Genomic DNA, 19,257 nt, shown 5'->3' on the forward strand with positions numbered 1-19,257 from the left:
ACAGGCAGAACAAAAGCGGAAGGTTATGAGCCTGGAACAAGACACTGGTGACGCCAGTTTGAAATCAGAATCAGGTTTATTGTCATGAACATGTCACAAAATCTGTTGTTTTGCGGTAGCAGTATTGCGCATTGCAGGTGGAAAATTGCAACAATTATGTAAATGTAATATTTAAAAATTAATAGAGAAAAAAGTGAGGTTCAGATGGCAGAGGGGAAGAAGCTGTTCTTGTACTGCTGGATGTTCGTCTTCTGGTCATTGGTTCCCCACCTTGATCTAGATTGAACGCATGTTGATGCACATGTTCTTCAGGCAACTGCACAGTGAGCGTCATCAACAATGCTATTTATTGTCATCAGGAAGATTCAGTACAGCAGAAATGTTTTGTCAATGTCGCAACAGCTGTGATATATTCTATTACATTGAAGTTGTCTATCATAATCCCCAATATTTTTTCAGGAAGCAAACCTTTGGAAAAACATTTGTTTTCCAATGTTATTGGTCCATCCAAGTTGGAGGTGGGGTGTAAACCTTGCCAAAATCCTGCCTGTTTAACAAATGGTTAAAGGAAGGATCTGCCCAACGATTATTCGAAGGAGAATTGGGTTTCAGAATGCCGCCAACTTGATGTAATGGGAATTCTCAGAGATGTTACCTTTGGCCTAAGGATTATGACTGTAGGAAAAGTTAAAGATGTCCTGTGTGCATTCCAGAGGGCAACTTCTAATCTCAAAGGTTAGATTTTAAACATAAGGTGTGTAGGTACAACAATATTACTGAAATTCTATTGGCCAGGAATTTTTTTTCTTCATTCAGAAATTCAGAATTATTTGTGGATCGTAAACATTATCTCATGAAGGAGGCAGATGGAGCGAATGTTGTTTTCCAACTGAATTAATCATTTCATTACCATAAGGCCATCAGATGTAGGAACGGAATAGGCTATTCAGCCCATAGAGTCTGTCCTGCCATTTAATCACAAGCTGATCCATTTCCCCCTAACCCTTGATGCCCTGGCTAATCAAGAACCTACCAATCTCTGCTTAAATACACCCAATGACTTGGCTTTTACACCCCACCTGTAGCAAAAAATTCTGGCTGAAGAAATTCCTCTACATCTCTGTCTCAATCTTGAAGTTGTGCCCACAACCTTTCTCCATCTACTCTGTCCACGCCTTTCAACATTCAAAATGTTTCAAAGAGATCCCCCTCATTCTCCTCAATTCCAATGAGTCCAGGCCAAAAGCCTTTAAATGTTCCTCATATGATAACCCTTTCATTCCCAGGATCATCCTTATGAACCTCCTCTGAACCCTCTCCAACGTCAGCACATCCTTTCTTAAATGAGGAGCCTGTAACTGCTCACACTCCTCCAAGAGAGGTCTCGCCAATGCCTTATAAAGCCTCAACATCACATCCCTCTCTTATATTCTATTCTTCTTGAAATGAATGCCATCAATCAGCCCAGTGCCCTAATCCTGTTTGTACATTTCACTGTATATAAAAAGTTCAGCGTATGTCGGGATTTCAAATAAATATCACCTTAGTGGATGGAGAATAATTTTTGGAATTGCATGATCAATGAAATGACGGCTTTGATTTTTGTTGATCTGTTGGCTCTTCAATGGCTTATTGGAGGTTGCTCATATATACTTGGAGATGAGGTTTCATGGGAAATCCTCAGCTGAAGTGACAGGGCTTGATAATGCATTGTGTCTTCAATAGCATGGAATGACCTGGAGGGGTTAATCACCCTGGGAGATAAGGGAGCTTTGGGTTGCAAGCAGCTGAGTTGTGGTGGGAGATAATGTACGGGTCAGATACACTGATTTGGTCTCCAGGAAATAGGAAAATATTCTTTTGAATTGAAATTGAAATCAAAACATTAAAAACCATCTTCTAGAGCAGTGGTTTTCAAATTTTACCACGTTAAGTGTTCCCTCTACCATCGGTGCTCTGTAATTAGTAAGGGGTTGCTTAGGGTGGTATGTGGGTGGAAAGAAAAAGTTTGAAAACCACTGTTTTAATTGTACCTAATTGACTCGTTATGTGCACGGTTTCATGACTCCAAAGGAAATGGGCCAGTGACCATTTTTCTCAAGCAAAATATTTCAGTAACAATTGGGTCTAGAGCAGTGGTTCTCAACCTTCCCTTCCCACTCACATCCCACCTTAAGCAATCCCTTACTAATCACAGAGCACCGATGGCTTAGGGATTACTTAAAGTGGGATGTGGGTGGAAAGAAAAAGTCCTCTAGAGGATACACTGAGATATCCAGGAATACTTTGAGTGACAAAGGAACTAATTGACAGCTTCCTCAGCTCGAAGCCTCTTCCTCTGACTCCAACTCAGTGGGAGGGGACGTGTCCTTCTGATTTGCTCTCTACTTTGGATCCTGATAAATTTGAACTCAGAGTCGCTCAGAGGATTAGCGGGTGGGGTTGCATCAGGAACAGGATTACAAATGGGAACACTTAGTTCTTTCTAACCCAATTAAATTACCAGAAGGTTCTCCAGCCATTCCTGTTGATCCTCACTCACTACCTGCCCTCTACGTTGACCTGTCCCCACCCAGTTGCTTTCCCAAACCTCCTTCCTGCAACATTATTTTCAATTATGCTCATGAATCTTAGTTTCAACACTTTGTTTCCCTTCAGTCTAGTCCACGTGTGACTTTTTTGATTTGATGATCTGATGGAAGATATAAAAATGGGAAATAATATCAGGGGGTGAGGTTTAGTAGTGAGAGTTGAAGAAAGAGAAGTCCATCCCTAGCACTTGATTGTTCAAAGAAAACCTATCAGATTTCCAGCTACAAATTGGCCAGAAAAAAAATGGTCAAGAGAAACAAAACTGGCTTCCTTTTGAACTGTCTAGCATTTGAAGGAGAATATTTTTACGTTTATAGCCATCAGAAGTATCGTGGTGTGATTTCCGCAGGTGGTGAGAAAGTGCTCTGGTGAATTTTCACCTGGAAAAGCTGGAATGAATCATTTTTTAGAAAGAACGTGGCAGAATGTCTCGCTGGATTCACCAGGAACTCTTCACACTGACCTTCCAAGATTCTCATATTCATGAAACAGTATCTATTGATCTATTTATTTATTTATTTAAATAGATTACAATTTTTGTCCTTTATGTCTGGTTGTGTGTCTGTGTGTTTTGCACCGAGGACCGGAGAACGCGGTTTTGTTGGGTTGTACTAGTACAGTCAGATGACGATAAACTTGACTTGAACTGGGATGATGATCTACTGGGTGTGATAGTACAGATTCTATCACCAATGTGTCTATGTACAGATGGTAGTGTAGGATGACTGTGATTGGCTGAGAGTGTAGCCACACCTACTGGCAGGTCTTAAAGGATTGCTCCTAGCCAGACCAGGTCATTCTGGACTGGTCGACCTACTTGTGATATGCTCCAGTCTTTTAGTCAATAAAAGCCTTGGTTTGGATCAACAAGTCTTTGGTTCTTTCGACACGCACTACACTGGGTGAGCATTTGGTCCAACTGACCCTCTCTGCTAACTGTGAGGTTTCCGACCTTCACATTTTAAAGGATCTCACTGCTCACTGGTGTTTTGTACTTCCCATCCAATGTCACCAAGACCAAACATCACCACACTATTCTTTGCAATGAGGTGAATGGAGCTACTGATAGAGCTCACAAAATCCAATCTGAATCATTGAAGTTCAGGATGACACCCACATTACGAGACGTCCTATCCTTTAGATAGACATGAAAAATTAGGTCCCAGGGTGTACAAAAGCCTGGTGTTTTGTTTTAAAAAAAAAATAGATGGTTTCCTAGCTCATAGTTATTCATCACTTAGCATAATGAAAGAAAAAGTTGGTGATTATCACATTGCAGTCTCCATAACAAAAGCAACTGGACAAATACTTCGTTGGCTGTGTCTTGTTGGAAAATGCAATCTTTTCTTCCAAATGTGACATTCAAGTGAACTGCCTAAAACAATCAAAAGGGGGAAAAAGACACAAGAGTGGAAGGTGCCAGAATGTTGAACGAATGGAGAGATGTTGGAGACCCAGGCTGTGCCCAGGGAGAGAAGTGGCCAGTCAGCATTTCGAGTCAGGGACCCCTTGTTGAGACTAACACAGCAAGAGGAGGATGGCTGGGGAAGAGGCCAATTAAACAAATGCTGTAAAGACATGGAGAGAAGAGGAGTTTGTAAGTATTGAAGGAGGATGGTGAGGGAAGGGGGCTATTTAATCAGATGCTGTAGAGAGGTGGAAAGACAGGCAGGACAGGAGGTCCCAAGGGGTCAGTGTTTGAGAGCAGTGGAATGGGAGCAGGTAAAGGACAGTGGAAGTGGATCGCAGGTGGGGTCGACCTCATGAAATGAGACCTGGGAGCATGGCGGACGTTCAGAATGCCCAATACTATCTATAGAGTTGGACTAGAAGTTGGTGCATGACTTCATTTGGCAGACCGGGGACATGAACCCTGACTAGACTTCACTCAAAAGAGTGAAGCTGGCTTGCATACCACTGCATATTTGGTTGTGCGTTGGTCAAAATATTTTTTTTAAAAACCCCTGCACAACAAGCAAAGTTCTTGAGTTTTACTAATTTGGTTAAAAAGAAAGGACATTTGCAATGTCCACTCATGCCCTTTTCTGGTCATGTGTAGCATTCAGCTGTGACTGCGTGCTGCTGACGGGCATGTGATAGAAGAGCAGACACCATGTGATTCAGTGCTGGAATGGATCAGTAACGTGGCAATGTAATCAACCTCACACATTAACTCTTTCTGTTCCACCTCACTCTCAGCATCTCCTGAGACTATTCTTCCATGGAGCGCAAATAAAATGCTCCTTTCTTTGGGAGCAGGTTTTGTTTGGGAAGTATCTCTCCTGGCGAAGCCCCACCATCTTTTCTCTGCCCATTGGCAAACCACCCCTGGTGCGTGTAGCAGAGGAAAAGCAGGGAACCAGGCTTAGTAAATTTATAAGGACTGAATGGCCATGAAGAGCTGAAAGTTGTTGGTTAATTTTCAATTTCTTTAAAAACATTTTTTTAACTTAGACATAGAGCACAGTAATGAGCCTTTCTGGCCCAAGAGCCCGTGCCACCCAATTACAACCCTTGGTACATTTTGGAGGGTAGGAGGAAACCAGAGCCCCTGGAGAAAGCCCACGCAGACTGGAAGAGAACGTACAAACTCCTGACAGACTGTGCAGGATTTGAACGCTGGTCCCGATCACTGGAGCCACCCGCTACCCTAACTGTGTTGTGCTGGAGGAGAATGGCAGAGGTGGTGAGGGCGTAAAAAGGGGCGTGAAGAGACCAGTCTGAGAGAGGGGGAAGAGGGGCTGACGTTCAAGTTTATGGTCAAATACACTGCGGTGCAATGAACAAGTTTGTTTTGCGAGCAGTCTAATTAGTCGACCCATACATCATACAGTAAGTAAAATGGGCATAGAGAGACCATTCTGAGGCCAGGGGAGAGGGGTTCATGTGCAGTGAGCAGTTTGTTTTTCATACTGCCCAGTTAGTGGACCCATACAATAAATAAAATACAATGCAAAGTCCAGAATTGCCTAGGGAGATGAGTTGGTACTTGTGTGAAATTCATTCAGGAGTCTGATAACAGCAGGGAGAAAACTGTCCTTGTATCTGGTGATCTCTTCCCAATAGGAGAATATGGCTGGGTGGGGTGAGTCTTTTAATGTTGATGGAGGAGAGGTGGGGGTCTAAGTGATGGTCGAAGCCACTGGTCAATGCAGCAGAAGGGGAGGAGAAGTCAATGCACATTTGGAAGATAGAGGTCAAAACAACCATGGATGGGTGCAGTGTCCACTCCAAAGATAAATGTGGCTCCACTCCTATCACCTCTGGCAGTGTGGGACAAGGTATTAGCATACACAGTGGCCTATAAATCACATCAGTTAATAAATCATCTCCATTTCCAAGTTCCTAGAAAATTGACGTAGACTGAATTTTACAGTCTTTGTACTCAAAGGGGCAACACCAATATTTACCTTGTTTCTCCAAAAACATTCAACATTGAGCCTCATTCTTAATTCCCATCTGACTCCCAAGTATTAAACCAAAAGAAAAATCCTGCAGATGCAGGAAATCTGAAATAAGAACAGAGAATGCTAGAAGCACTCAACAGATTATTGAGCTTGCATCAAGATGTTTTTGACCAGAAACTGTTTTCCTCTCTGCAGAAGTAAAACACGAAAAGTCTGCAGACACAGTGATTGAAGTTAGAAACTTAATGCTGGAGAAACTCAGCAGGTCAAACAGTGTCCTTTAAAGGTTGGATACTTTGATGAAGGGCTCACGCCTGAAACGTGGGTTACGTATCTTTATCTTTACTAAATTCCAAAAAGTATTGGCCAAGAGCTCTCAAGCGCTCCTCATTTGATAACTCTCTCATTCCCAGAATCATCCTTGTGAACCTCCACTGTGCCTTATCTAACATCAACACATCCTTTCTTAATCAAGGAGCCCAAAACTGCTCACAATTCTCCAAGTGAGGTCTCACCGGTGCCTTATAAAGTCTCAGCATCACACCCCTGCTTTTATTCTATTCCTCTTGAAATGAATGCCATTTGCCTTCATCACCATTGAACAGACATCCTTCCATCACACAGCCAATGGTTCCACCAATCGTACACCACTGACACTTCTGGAAAGCTGTGAATGTGAGACCGAGCAATGATCTATCGATCGACAATAACTGTGGTAAGTCCCTGGTAGCGCAAAGCCAAGGGAAATTATTCAGGTAAGTGCTTAATATGTGCACAGTACCACTAGAATTTTCCAACACTGCCTTTTGGACTGTGTTTCCGTCCATCAGAATAAAGTACTTCAAGAATATGAGCTCTGCCAGACTGAAGGACCAGTCATTGTGGTCACACAGATAACCACTGTTGGCAAGGTCAATCTTGGAGCTCTCCACAAAAATAAATCAAAATGTTATTTGTTGCTTTTTTTTGGAAATAACATGTCACCAATGAGCCTGCAGCAGACGTGGACATACCCCTCCATAAATCTTCGTCCGCGAAGCCAAGCCAAAGAAGAAGAAGAAGAACATACTAGGAAATAATAGCTGTTAAAAAGAGGCTTTAAGTTGCTGAATATAAGCTTCTGAGTATGTTTCGCACATAGAAGCTCTAACACAGTGGTTCTTAACCTTTTTCTTTCCACTCACATACCACTTTGAGTAATCCCTATGGCAAAGATGCTCTGTGATTAGTAAGGGATTGCTTTAGGTGAGATGTGGGTGGAAAGAAAAAGTTTGAAAACCACCTTTTTAATTGTACCTCATTGACTCGTTATGTGCACACTTTCAGAACTCCAAAGGAAATGGACCAATGACAATTTTTCTCAAGCAACATGTTTCAGTAACAATTGGGTCTAGAGCAGTGGTTCTCAACCTTCCCTTCCCCCTCACATCCCACCTTAAGTAATCCCTTATCACAGAAGGCTCCTCCTGAGCTGCATAAAAGTTGGATGAGAATGGTTTCGAGAACCTGGTGTTAAACAGGAAAATCTGCAGAACCTGCGATTGCTCTCCTTGGAGTGAAGGAGAATGAGAGGAGGCTCAATAGTGGTGCACAAGTTCATGACAAATTTGGAGAGGGGACATCTGTTCCCACTAGGATTAGGGGGGCCTGAGTAAAACATACAATCTGGGAGAAAGCATGCTTATTTAAAGTTTAAGCCTGTCTTCTTTGGAGAATGAGGGGTGACATTATAGAGACATACTAGATTCTAGGAAGCATGGTAGATGTTGTCATGAGAATATCAAACAAGGGGAAATAATTATGTCACTCAATACTGAGGTGTTAACGTTTTTAAAAATTCAGACATACAGCACGGAAACAGGCCCTTCTGGCCCACAAGCCCATGCCGCCCAATTACACCCTATTAACCTGGAACCTTGGTTTGTTTTGAAGGGTTTAAGAAAAACAGATCCCTGGAGGAAACCCAAGTGGACATGGGGAGATTGTACAAACTCCTCACAGATAGTGCAGGATTTGAGCCCCGGTCGCTGGTGCTGTAACAGTGTTGCGCTAACCACTACACTAACTATACCACCCATTTAGAAGTTTATTTTTCCCAGAAGTTGGTGGATCTTTGGAACTCTCTGAAAGTAGTGGAGTCCAGATCACAAGAGGTATTTAAATTGAGGGAGATAAATCTCTAAACGACGGGGGAATAAATCAGGATAGAGAGCGCAGTGTAAATCAGCCATGATTAGATTGAGCACCTTAAGTAATCCAAGAGACCTCCCTCCTGCTCCTATTTTTTTTATTCCTTCTGACTGATAATTGTCTGGCATTTACTGCCTGTAAGGGTGATATAAACAAGGCCAATCTGTGTCTTCCAACGATATGGGAGAGAATATCTTGTAGGGCATTATGATTACCCTGCCAGGAGCCAGCATGGGCTAAGAGCCACCTCTTGGGCCACAACATTTTGTGATTCTTCAACAAAACTGACAAGATTATCAGTTCATTGACAGAATTCAAACTTCAGGGAATAAAATACATCAGACCATTGAAAACTCCTCCAGAAAAATTGATTCTTTTGTTGTCTTTTAGATGCCTGTCTAAATTGCTCCAAGATCCTGTTAAAGTTGAAAGGAACATTCAAGTTTTATCTTGTTTCATTCTTCCAGACAATGAATTGAGACGACTTGTATCAGAAGTCCATTGACGTGGAATCTGAGACCGGACCAGCCCCCCTGGTGCACTAACCCAAGTCATTGTGTCCACTTCAAATCAGAAATGACGGAGATTTCCTAATCTCCTCTTCTCCCTTCCGAACAGCTGCCCCTACGTCACAGATGGTTTGTCTGAGATTAGGAGCCAGTTTGTGAGGAAGTGGAGCAAACAGACAGAGGAATGTGGAGCTGGTGCCAGACTCCAGTTCTGAATAACAATCTCATATGGAGTTAAACAGGAGAGTCCGCAGGCGCGGGGTCGAGTACAATTCACATAAAATGCTGGAGAAATTCAGCAGGGTGTCATGCAGCATCCGTAGGAAGTAAAGGGTCACCGACATTTTGTGCCTGAGCCAATGTCATATTCCTGATTCAGGACAGTTTTCCTTTTTAAGGACATGGATTACAGCAGCATTGATCTTTTGAGCTGCCTTTTCATGCCTCTGTTGAAGTCATAATGCCACAGATGCTTGAAGAGTTGACGTTGCTTTGGGTCTGTTTCTGGTTATCATACCTTCCCCCCCCCACCGCCCAACAAAGGAGCGCCTACTCAAGCCAGACACGACGAGCTCGACACCAAACACACCCTCGTCTGCGGCAATCGGGCTTCTCGATGTGGCCTCGTCTTTCTCAACGAGGTAAAGCGACTGCTTTTCCTGCCACCTGCATGCTGCCCAGAAGGGTCATCTGGAGATCGCTGAGGTGACCTGTTTTAACTCCCCTGGCCCCTTCCCCTTCCTTGCTCTCCACCCCGTATCCCCTCCACTTCCAGGGTGAGGTCAAATGCAACTGAAAGGTACAGTTAGATGAGACAAGGGCTAAATGGCTCCCAGATTTCCCAATTCAAAACAGATTAAAAACTATCTGATCTCATCACTTTTCAATGATGCCAGAGGTTCCCAACCTTTTATTCCCACTCACGTATCTCCTCAAGTAATCCCTTACCCTATGCCATAGATGCTCTGTGGTTAGTAAGGGATTACTTAAGGTGGTATGTGAGTGGAAAATAAAGGTTGAGAACCACTGAACTATCCCATTCCTTTGAGTTGCTCTATTTTCAGATTTCATTGCCAGACTACATACTTGACATCACATATAACCCCGAATTCTTGCGGGCCAGGCAGAATGACCACTTACTGGTAATCTGTACACAACATGCACATGTAACAAATAAAGAAATGTAAACAAACTGTGCAATGCAGAGAGGAAAAAAAATCAATAAAGTCTAAAAGTACTAGTCCTTAAATTAGTCCCTGATTGAGTTTGTCATTGAGGAGTCTGGTGGTGGAGGGGGAGCAGCTGTTCTTGAACCTGGTGGTGCGAGTCTTGTGGCACCTGTGCCTCTTTCCTGATGGCAGCAGCGAGAACAGAGTGTGTACTGGGTGGAGTGGATCCTTGATGATTGCTGCTGCTCTCTGATGCCAGAATTCCCTATAGATGTTCTCAATGGTGAGGAGGGTTTTGCCTGTGATGTCCTGGTGCTGCGTCCACTACCTTTTGCAGGGCGATAAGATGGAAGATCAGCCGTGACCTTGGTGAGTAGTGAAGCAGGTCCTGAAGAGCCATCTGGCCACCTCGTGCTCCTAATTCTTGTTCTCGAATGCCTCTAGATCACCGCAGGGCAGGCGACCTGCATGTGTCACTGCTAACGGCCTGAGAGGACAGCACACCAGCTTGTAAATCACAGACGAAGAAGAATGTGTCATGATTTGAGCTGTTAATGGACACCTTGTTTATTTTTTCTTTTCTCTATTTCCCTGAGAGAAAACACCTATTCAAAGAAAAACTTCCCAAGCCTTCTGTTGGAAAATCCTATTTGTGTCAGAAAAAAAATCCTTGCTGGAAGAAGGCAGTGAAGAAATGAATAAACGGGCATGAAAATCAGTCAATCCTCGCTGACACTGAACAAATATATTTTCTTTACCATGTTATCCAGGTAACCAGGTTGCGATGTACACAAACACCTGTGGCAATTTAATGGGAGATCCTGTCACTCACAATCATCAGGGAATATTCCTGGGTAATCAGGTGTCATTTCCTTCAAAGACTCTGACCTGAATATCTAATTTTTGAAAGTATTTGGTGTTGACTTTTGTGACGTCCAGCCATTGCCCCTTTTTAGGTTTCTAACAGTCACAATTCATTTTGTAAAATATCTTCTGCACAGTGCACTGTTGAGAAGTGAAGTTCTTGTCAATAATCTGTCCACCAATCCAGCAGGATCGCTTTGGTTCAGTCTCTGGCCCCAACTCCATTCTCTGCCGTTCACCCTCATCAATTGCCCCCTTGGACCTCAAACGCTTTCCTTAACCCTCTCGACCACTTGCTCTTCCATTAAAGCTATCTTTAAAACTTCCTCACACTTTATATCGCCTGCCTCCATCTCAGTGTTATATTTTGTTTGATATAGCTGCCACGGAATATCATGGGTTTTTTTCCCTATATTGACAAGGGTTAATAAATGTGATCCATTATTGATTTCTGATAGGCTAATTCAAGGCCATTTTGAGCCTCCACATTGATGCGATCACAAAGAAGGCTCGCCAGCAGCTATACTTGGTGAGGTGTCTGAGAAGATTCAGTACATCACCGAAGACTCTCATAAACTTCTACAGGTGTACCCTGGAGAGCATTCTGGCTGGTTGCATCACTGCCTGGTATGGAGGCGCCAACTCTCAGGACAAGAATAAACTCCCCAGGGTTGTTAACTCGACCTGCAACATCATGGGCACCAGATTTCACTCCATCGAGGACATCTACATGAGGCAGTGTCTTAAAAAAGCAGCCTCTATCCTCAAAGACCCCCCACCACCCAGGCCATGCCCTCTTCACTCTGTTACCATCAGGGAAAAGGTACAAGAGCCTAAAGATGAGCACTCAGCGGCACAAGGACAGCTTCTTCCCCTCCGCCATCAGACTCCTGAATGATCGATGAACCCCAGACACTGCCTTACTTTTCGCGCACTATTATTTAAATTGTTTTAATGGTAATGCATGCAGAAGGCAATTTTGTGTAATATTACATGTTCTAAACTATTACATATCAATAAAGGAAACTTGAACTTAAAACAGAAATGTTTGGTCCCTCTGCCTCCCAGAAAGATGCAGGAACGTTCAACCAACATCCAATTCAAACAGTCAAGATCCACAATAGTACTTAATTAGTGAGTACTGGGACGCAGTGTATGCATACCCCTAGAGCAAACGTCACTGTCGGTTATTTTATACTGTCTGGAGGTGAACAGGAAATCTCCTTGGATCTTCAAAAAGCAGTAGACCTTGCTTAAATGAGTGATGTTGGTGTGAAAGAAAAAGGCAGCTTTGACTATGGCCCTTTTGAAGTCATCTCTCTGACCATGGGAAAATTAAATTTGGAAACTGCATTGAAGTTATTTTGGGAATACTGTAAATGTTATCCAGACCAAACAGGTTTCTTTGTTTTCATATTTGAATTTATCTTCAACAATAGTTCCTGGATATTTTGATTGACTGCAGTTCAAACCACTGGATGGTCATGAATGAGGAGAAACTAAATTGGCAGTAGAATGGTTGGGGAGAAATTAAACATCTGAGTCATATTTCTAAGAAGAAAATCTTGAGCATGTGTGGTCAACTGTTGGGATCCATTATAATTGGTATTCCGTTCACCATCTTATACACCTCTTCTCCTCTAATCCTGATGCAAAGTTCTCACAATATGTACCTTCTATAAAAGGTACTATACATGATTAGCATAGCGGTTAGTGTGATGCTATTACAGCGCCAGTGACTGGGCCTGGGTGTTCAGATCCGCCGCTGTTTGTACGTTTTCCCTATGTCTGCGTGGGCTTCCCCTGAGTGCTCTGGTTTCCTCCCACCGTTCAAAACACGCCAAGGTTTGTAGATCAATAGGGTGTAATTGGGCGGCACGGTCTTGGGGGCTGAAAGGGCCTGTTACCATGCTGTATGTCTAAACTTTTCTGTGGAACTACAGATGGTGCTCTCCCAGCACCTCCAAGGCCTAGGACTTCTAATGACAAGAACAACAAGGGCTTTAGATTTAGGGTACACCAACACCTCCAAGATGTACCCCATTCTGACTTGGAAGTATATCACTATTCATTCACAGTCTAAGCCAGGAGTTCTCAAGCATAGAGCACCTATGGCATAAAAAGGTTGAGAATCACTGGTCTAAGCTCTAGGACTCCCTACCCCACAGCATTGCAGGAACATCTTCACAAGGAGGGCTTCATCAGTTCAAATAGGTGCCTTTGGAGAGGAACATGGATGGGAGGGGTAAGGAGGGCTATGGATTGGGTGCAAGTAGGTTGGACCATGGAGATTACTAGTTCAGCACAGACTAGAAGAGCCAAAGAGCCTACTTTCTGTGCAGTTGTTCTCTGGTTCTGTGGCTCCTTCTGAAAGGTTACTTAGGGATGGGCAGTAAACGTTGGCCTCTCCAGCAACGCCCACTTTCTGAAAAATAAACAAGGCAAATTTGCATTTCAGCAAGTGATACAAGAGGCAGCAAATGCTGGGGAAACTGGAGCAAAAAAAAAAGAACTTGCCGGAAGAACTCAGTCAGCCAAAGAGCATCAGTGGAGGCAGGGAGGGGGAAGGAATTGTCGACATTGATGAACATTAATTGATCAGGTCTGAGGGATTAACAGCCCCCCCCCTCCCCGCCCCGCCATTCTATGGCTGCTGCATCCAACATTGGTTGCAGTTTGGAGTTGACCTCTAAGGTGTGTACAAATGCTTAGTGACTTTGTGAGTGATTACTGGAATTGAATTTTTGGTAAAATCTCCCGACTAAACAATCAGACCAGGTGGCTTTAAGGAGTGAAACACAAAAGTCTGCAGACACTGTGGTTGAAGTAAAAACTCAACGCTGAAGAAACTTTGTAGGTCAAAGATAAAGATACAGAACCAATATTTTGGGCTTGAGTCCTTCATCAAGGTTTGGAAAAATGTCAGCAGGTGTCTGACAAAATGCTATGGGAGAGGTGTGGGGAAGAGGCAGGAGGTAACAGGTAGATAAGGGAAGGAGGGTGCAGCACCAAACAGGTCCCCAGGGATGGCTCAATGAATGGAGAGCGAAGGGGGTGGAGAGCTAAGGGAAAGAAGTCAAGGGGAAAGAGGAGTGGCCTAGCAGAACCAAGAGGTTGATGTTAATGCTTTCCGGTTGGAGAGTGGTTGGACAGAAAATCGTGTTGTTCCTCCAATTTACAGATGGTCTTGGTGGGATAGTACAGGAGGCCATGGGCAGACATGTGAATATGGGAGAGGGACACAGAATTGAAGTGGTAAATGGTTGTTCACCATTTAAGTGGTCATTGATGTGGACAGAGCAAAGGTGCTCAGTGATTTCCCAATCCACGTCCAGTCTCTCCGATGTAGAAAAGACCACAGCAAGAGCACCAGGTGCAGTAGATTTGTTGCTTTACAGATGTAATATATTGCAAGGAATATTTCCCTAGTGTACACTGGTCTTGGAGAAGGGTCACTGACTCTGGAGAGTAAAAGTCGTTGGACTATGGGTCAGCTGATCCAATCTCATCATTTTTCTGTCAGACGGGAATGGGTTAAAATAAATCCTCAGTCAAGAGGATTCCTGTTCACATCTCACCCCAGTAATAACCAGCAGAGGCTTAAAATGTGGGTGAATATATTACCGACGTTTTGGGCCTGAGCCCTTCTTCAAGTCATGAGAAAAAGGAGGCAGGCATCTGAATTACAGAGCAGGCGGGGGAGAGGAGTACAGACCAACAGACAAAGACATTAGTTGGATATGGAGAGGAGGCCAGGAGAGAGGGAAGATGAGAAATGATGGGGGCAGGGGTTGGCTTTGCGGAGCTGAGGTAAGGGAGGCAACAGGAAAAAGAGAAGGGAGAGAGAGAGAGAGAGACGTCAAGTTTATCATCATCTGATTGTACATGTACAACCCAATGAAACAGCATTCTCTAGTCCTCGGTGCAAAACACGGAGACACACAACCAGACATAACACACATACTGGCAGACAATACACATGCAGGACAGGCATTTCATCGACACACATAAATAAATAATTTTTTACAAACATGAGAGTCTCGGATTTGAGAGAGAGACAGAGCTAAAGGAAAGGAGTCATAGGGAGGGGTTGGGGGGAGGGTGACTAACAGAACCGGAGAAGTGAATGTTAATGCCATCCATTTGGAACCTGCCCAGACAGGTGTGAGTTTCTCTGATGAAGCAGCCTACTTTGTCATTAGGTTGGCAATGTAAATTGAGCTGTTGTCAACTCAGCTTTAATCCACAGGCCTTAGCATGACTTGGGACGATCGGTCACTCAACGTCACAATTCGTTCACAGGCTGGTTTTCAGAGCCTGGTTACGTTCAGTCAGCTCCACTGCACCTGATTCCAACCTCCCGAAACAGACACCGATCCCAGCTCAGTCAGGAGAAGAGGTTCCCAGGAGCAAGAGCTACAAGGATGTGGGCCAAGCATGTTGAGAGAACGCAGCATTCCCCACTGACCTCTGGTGTTCCCTGCTCCATGTGGAGAAGGTGGTTTCAGGACGGGCCGGAGAACCATGAGTCCACGTGGAGGAAGACAGGCATCATCCAATCCCTGTGAGAGGCCAAGGACCAGGGATTCCTCTGTCTGTCTCTCCCAATGTCATTCACCTGCATGACTACAGACCCAACTCAACAATCAACTTTCCAGCCAACTGCCGACTATATACCTTGCCTTCCTGTCAGTTCTCCATTGATTTCTGTCTATGATCACTTCTCTCTTCAAAATATTTGACCTGTCTCTCTATCTCCCTGATCCCCACTCATGGAATTTAGGTCAAATAGTGTAGCTACAGAGCAAATAAAGAGCTGGGGAGACCATGGGAGAGAAACGGACATTTCTGGTCTTACATCCCAGTTTCAGGTGTTGGAACCTTGATGCCAGGGCGCTAAAGGGTTCTTGACCATATCTGTGGCTCCGGGGGCGCTGGAGTCAAATCTACTTGGTGACTCTGGGGGGATCATTTGCTTCTTTTTCTCTGACTGTAAGAGGCGCTTCAGGCAATTTCTCCTGATGGTGAATCTGTCTGCCTTACAGCAGGCAAAAACAAACTCCAGAAAACATTGCACTGTCTTTGTTACACGACAATCTTTTTTTTTGAATATTTTATCTTTGGATTTCCAAGTCTCGCACAAATCCAAAACAACACAATCTTTCTCAATAATGATATACTACATTCAGTCCCTCCCCTTTTTTTCCTTCGTCCACCCCTCTCCCTTCCCTCCCATGCCCTAATATCACAAGGAAAAGATTACTTAAAATTAAACAAACATTAAAAAAACCCATAAACCCTTGAAGGAACCAAATACCAGAGTTACGTAAAATAAAAAGACACGAAACAAGAGCATGTCCTCTGCTCCCCCACCCACTTCATTCATCTCAGTCTGGACAGTTTAAAACACACATCATTAATGTTCCCCAGAAAGTACAATTCCAGATCCTGTGGAAAATCCACCTTTGTAATTTTTTTTCAGAGTGTCCCCCAGGTCATCCCAGAAAGATCACAACTTTGTACATGGCCGGATTGAATGGTTCAACCTGAAGCCGATTTCTGAAATTTCTGCATTTTTGTGGTGTGAGGTAAAGTTGATGCAAGAAATTATATTGCTTCCACCTGTACCTGGCGCCAATAAATAAATTGAATCTTGAATCTTGGTCGGGTCCTTTTCTCAAGTCAAAGTTGGGAAGGGGAGATAGCAAAAAAATAAAGGAGGGGGAGGAGGGATACTCGTGTGCAGAGGACCTCTCCATCTTTGCAACCCCATTCCATACAGAACAAAACAAAAAGGCTGATTTTTTGGGTACTGTTTGAGATTTCAGAAGCAGGTAGAGTGTGACAAAATGGCTGCCCGATCGTTCATCCTGACAGGATAATGATGTGCTGTGATACTGTAGAAAGTGGATAGCTGCCATCTGATGTAAGTCGGAAATGGTTGCACATGTTAGTCCTGGTGGCCCCATTATCAGGCCTCAATAAATTTATGTGTTAAAAAAAACCTAGGATTTGGACATATTATTCTACTCAGAGTTAACCTTTAGTGACCTAAACATCTTTTATAGTTGCTCAGCACATGTGGTTTTTATTAAATGATATCTGCAAAAAAGTAGAGTGAAATGATTGTTCAGTCAGCTCACAAAGTCAGCTGCTACTCTGCAGAGTTGTTAAGCAATGCACTGTTGATGGGAACACAGGTAAACACCAATCGCGGTCCCGGGATAATCTAATCGTCAGTTCCTGCCTCTCCCAGGGAATGGGGCATGGCTGTGGAAGACAAGGGAAGGGGAAGGAGAGGCACAACCCAAGGGCTGGAGGAGCTGGTGAAGCAATGGAGCCACGTCCGAGTATTCATTCTTCATTAATCTGGAGCTCGGGTTGCAGATGGCTTGTTTGAACAGGAGTCTGTGGAACTACAGATGGTGCAGGTGTGCCGGGGTGAATCCACGGACACTCAATGTTTCTGAAGGGTCTCTCGTTGGCCTCTCTTTCTCTTATTGTTAGGGGTGCCAAGCATATGTAGAAAACTATATAGCAATCACAGCTTAGAAACAGGTCAACTTGGTCCTTCTAGTCTGTGCCGAACCCTTTCTCCCTCCTAACCCACCGACCTACACTCAACCTGTAACCCTCCATTCCTTTCCCGTCCAACTTCTCCTTAAATGCTAATATTGAGCCTGCCTTCACCATTTCATCTGGAAGCTCGTTCCACACACTCACCCCTCTCTGAGTAAAGAATTCCCCCCTCATGTTTCCTCTAAAACATTTGCTCCCTAACTCTCAGCTCATGTCCTCTTGATTGTATCTCCCCCTTTCTTAAAGGAAAATGTCTCTCCACGTCAACTCTATTCATAACCCTAATAATTTTAAATACCTCAATCAAATCACCTCTCAACCTCTATGCTCCAAAGAATAAAGACCTAACTTATTTAACCTGTAACCCCGGTAACATTCTAGTAAATCCTCTCTGCACTCTTTCCAAATTGTTGATATCTTTCCAACACTTGGGAGACCAAAACTGTACCCAATACTCCAAGCTTGACCTCACAATTATAACATAATATCCCAGCTCCTATACTCAATGCCCTGATTTATAAAGGCCAACATACCATAAGCTATCTTCACCACCCTATCCACATGTGACTTCCCCTTCAGGGAACTACGTACCTTTATTCCTAGAATTATATAAGCTTATATCAACTTTATGTTTGCTTTATGGCAGACAAAAGTATATCATGTATACAGGTTGTACCTCTCTTATCTGGTGCTTTGTGGTCCAGCAACTCCCGTGGTCCAGCACATTTGAATCTGTTGCTGTTTGTACAAACTCCTTACAATCGGTGGGGGACTCAAATCCAGGTTCCCGATCGTGGCAGGTTTAACCTTTACAGCGCTAGTGATTGGGACCAGGGTTTGAGTCCCCCACTGTCTGTAAGGAGTTTGTACTAACGTTCCAATTGCTGGCGTTGTAAAGACGTTATACTAACTGCTACGACCACAGTATTTCCTGCTTTAAGCTTTGTTCTACCTTTGATATGTTTACATAAGGGGTTTCCTTAGGGGTCAGTTTCTGTTTTCTGGCATTTTCCATGGTCCAGCAATGGCCAGGTCCTGACGTCGCTGGATTAAAGAGGACCAACCTGTATCGTGTTATATTTTTATGTATGTGATGATAAAAGGAACCTTGAACCTTGAGGTGGTTGGCTCAGCAATTGCCTCAGTACAACTCAGGGGTCAGAAGAGCCAAGGTGGTCATTAGGTGGATGAATGAGTCGACAGTAGTAAACAGAGAGAAGCCCCATGGAGGGTCACGTAGTGACCATGGAGAGAAATGTCCAGCCAAAGTTTCTGGTCGGGACCCTTGCCCATGTGCATGGGTTCAGCAGGTCAACATGAAGACTACAATCACAAAGGTCTGCAGACACCGTGATTGAAGTAAAAACAATGCTGGAGAAACTCAGTAGGTCATGCAGCATACTTTATGTTGCGGAGATAAAGATACATAACCCCCGCTTTGGGCCTGAGCCCTTCATCAAATGTAGGTGTCTGGCTACGTTTTTCTCAGACTCTGATGAAGGCCTCAGGGCCAAAATGTACAATGAAAGTCCTAAAATCTGGGCTGCTCAGGGATTGGGTCGGCCCAGATTTTCTGGATTCTCAGTCAGTACTTTTAAAATTTAAATTTAAGGAGGAGTAAAGAAGAGGTGAACGGGTAAATTTATTCATTAGCAAATATGGCGTGCTTCATTTATCAAAATGAGCAGTTTTAAGGAAAATACAGTCAATGTGACAAAAATGTAAATGTAAATATAAAATATGTAATGCTTGAAATTATGTTTAAAGTGAATATTGTAGAAGAAAAATAGTGTACAAATGAATTTCTCTGAGATAAGATTACCCGTGGTTGGTTTTGCCGCTATGCTTCTGTGGCTCTTACACACGCACACGAAAGCCTGCTAAATTTAGAAAGTTTGAGAGTCTGGATTTCTGGCATCTGGATTTTTGGACCTTTATTGTTTGCTA

General features: G+C 43.6%; 1 long non-coding RNA gene across 3 annotated transcripts in view; it reads right to left on the reverse strand.

The window, feature by feature from the left end:
* LOC138758382 (uncharacterized) overlaps positions 1–19,257 on the reverse strand; it is a 67,351-nt gene that overhangs the window by 29,150 nt on the left and 18,944 nt on the right. The window contains exon 2 of one of the 3 annotated variants that reach the window (XR_011354264.1): positions 13,063–13,156. The exons of the other annotated variants lie outside the window; for them this stretch is intronic. This is a non-coding gene — a long non-coding RNA (uncharacterized lncRNA). The remainder of the gene's footprint in view (positions 1–13,062; positions 13,157–19,257) is intronic. 3 annotated transcript variants of the gene reach the window in all.

The sequence above is a fragment of the Narcine bancroftii genome, chromosome 3, assembly GCF_036971445.1.
Source record: "Narcine bancroftii isolate sNarBan1 chromosome 3, sNarBan1.hap1, whole genome shotgun sequence".
Taxonomy (NCBI): Eukaryota; Metazoa; Chordata; class Chondrichthyes; order Torpediniformes; family Narcinidae; genus Narcine; species Narcine bancroftii.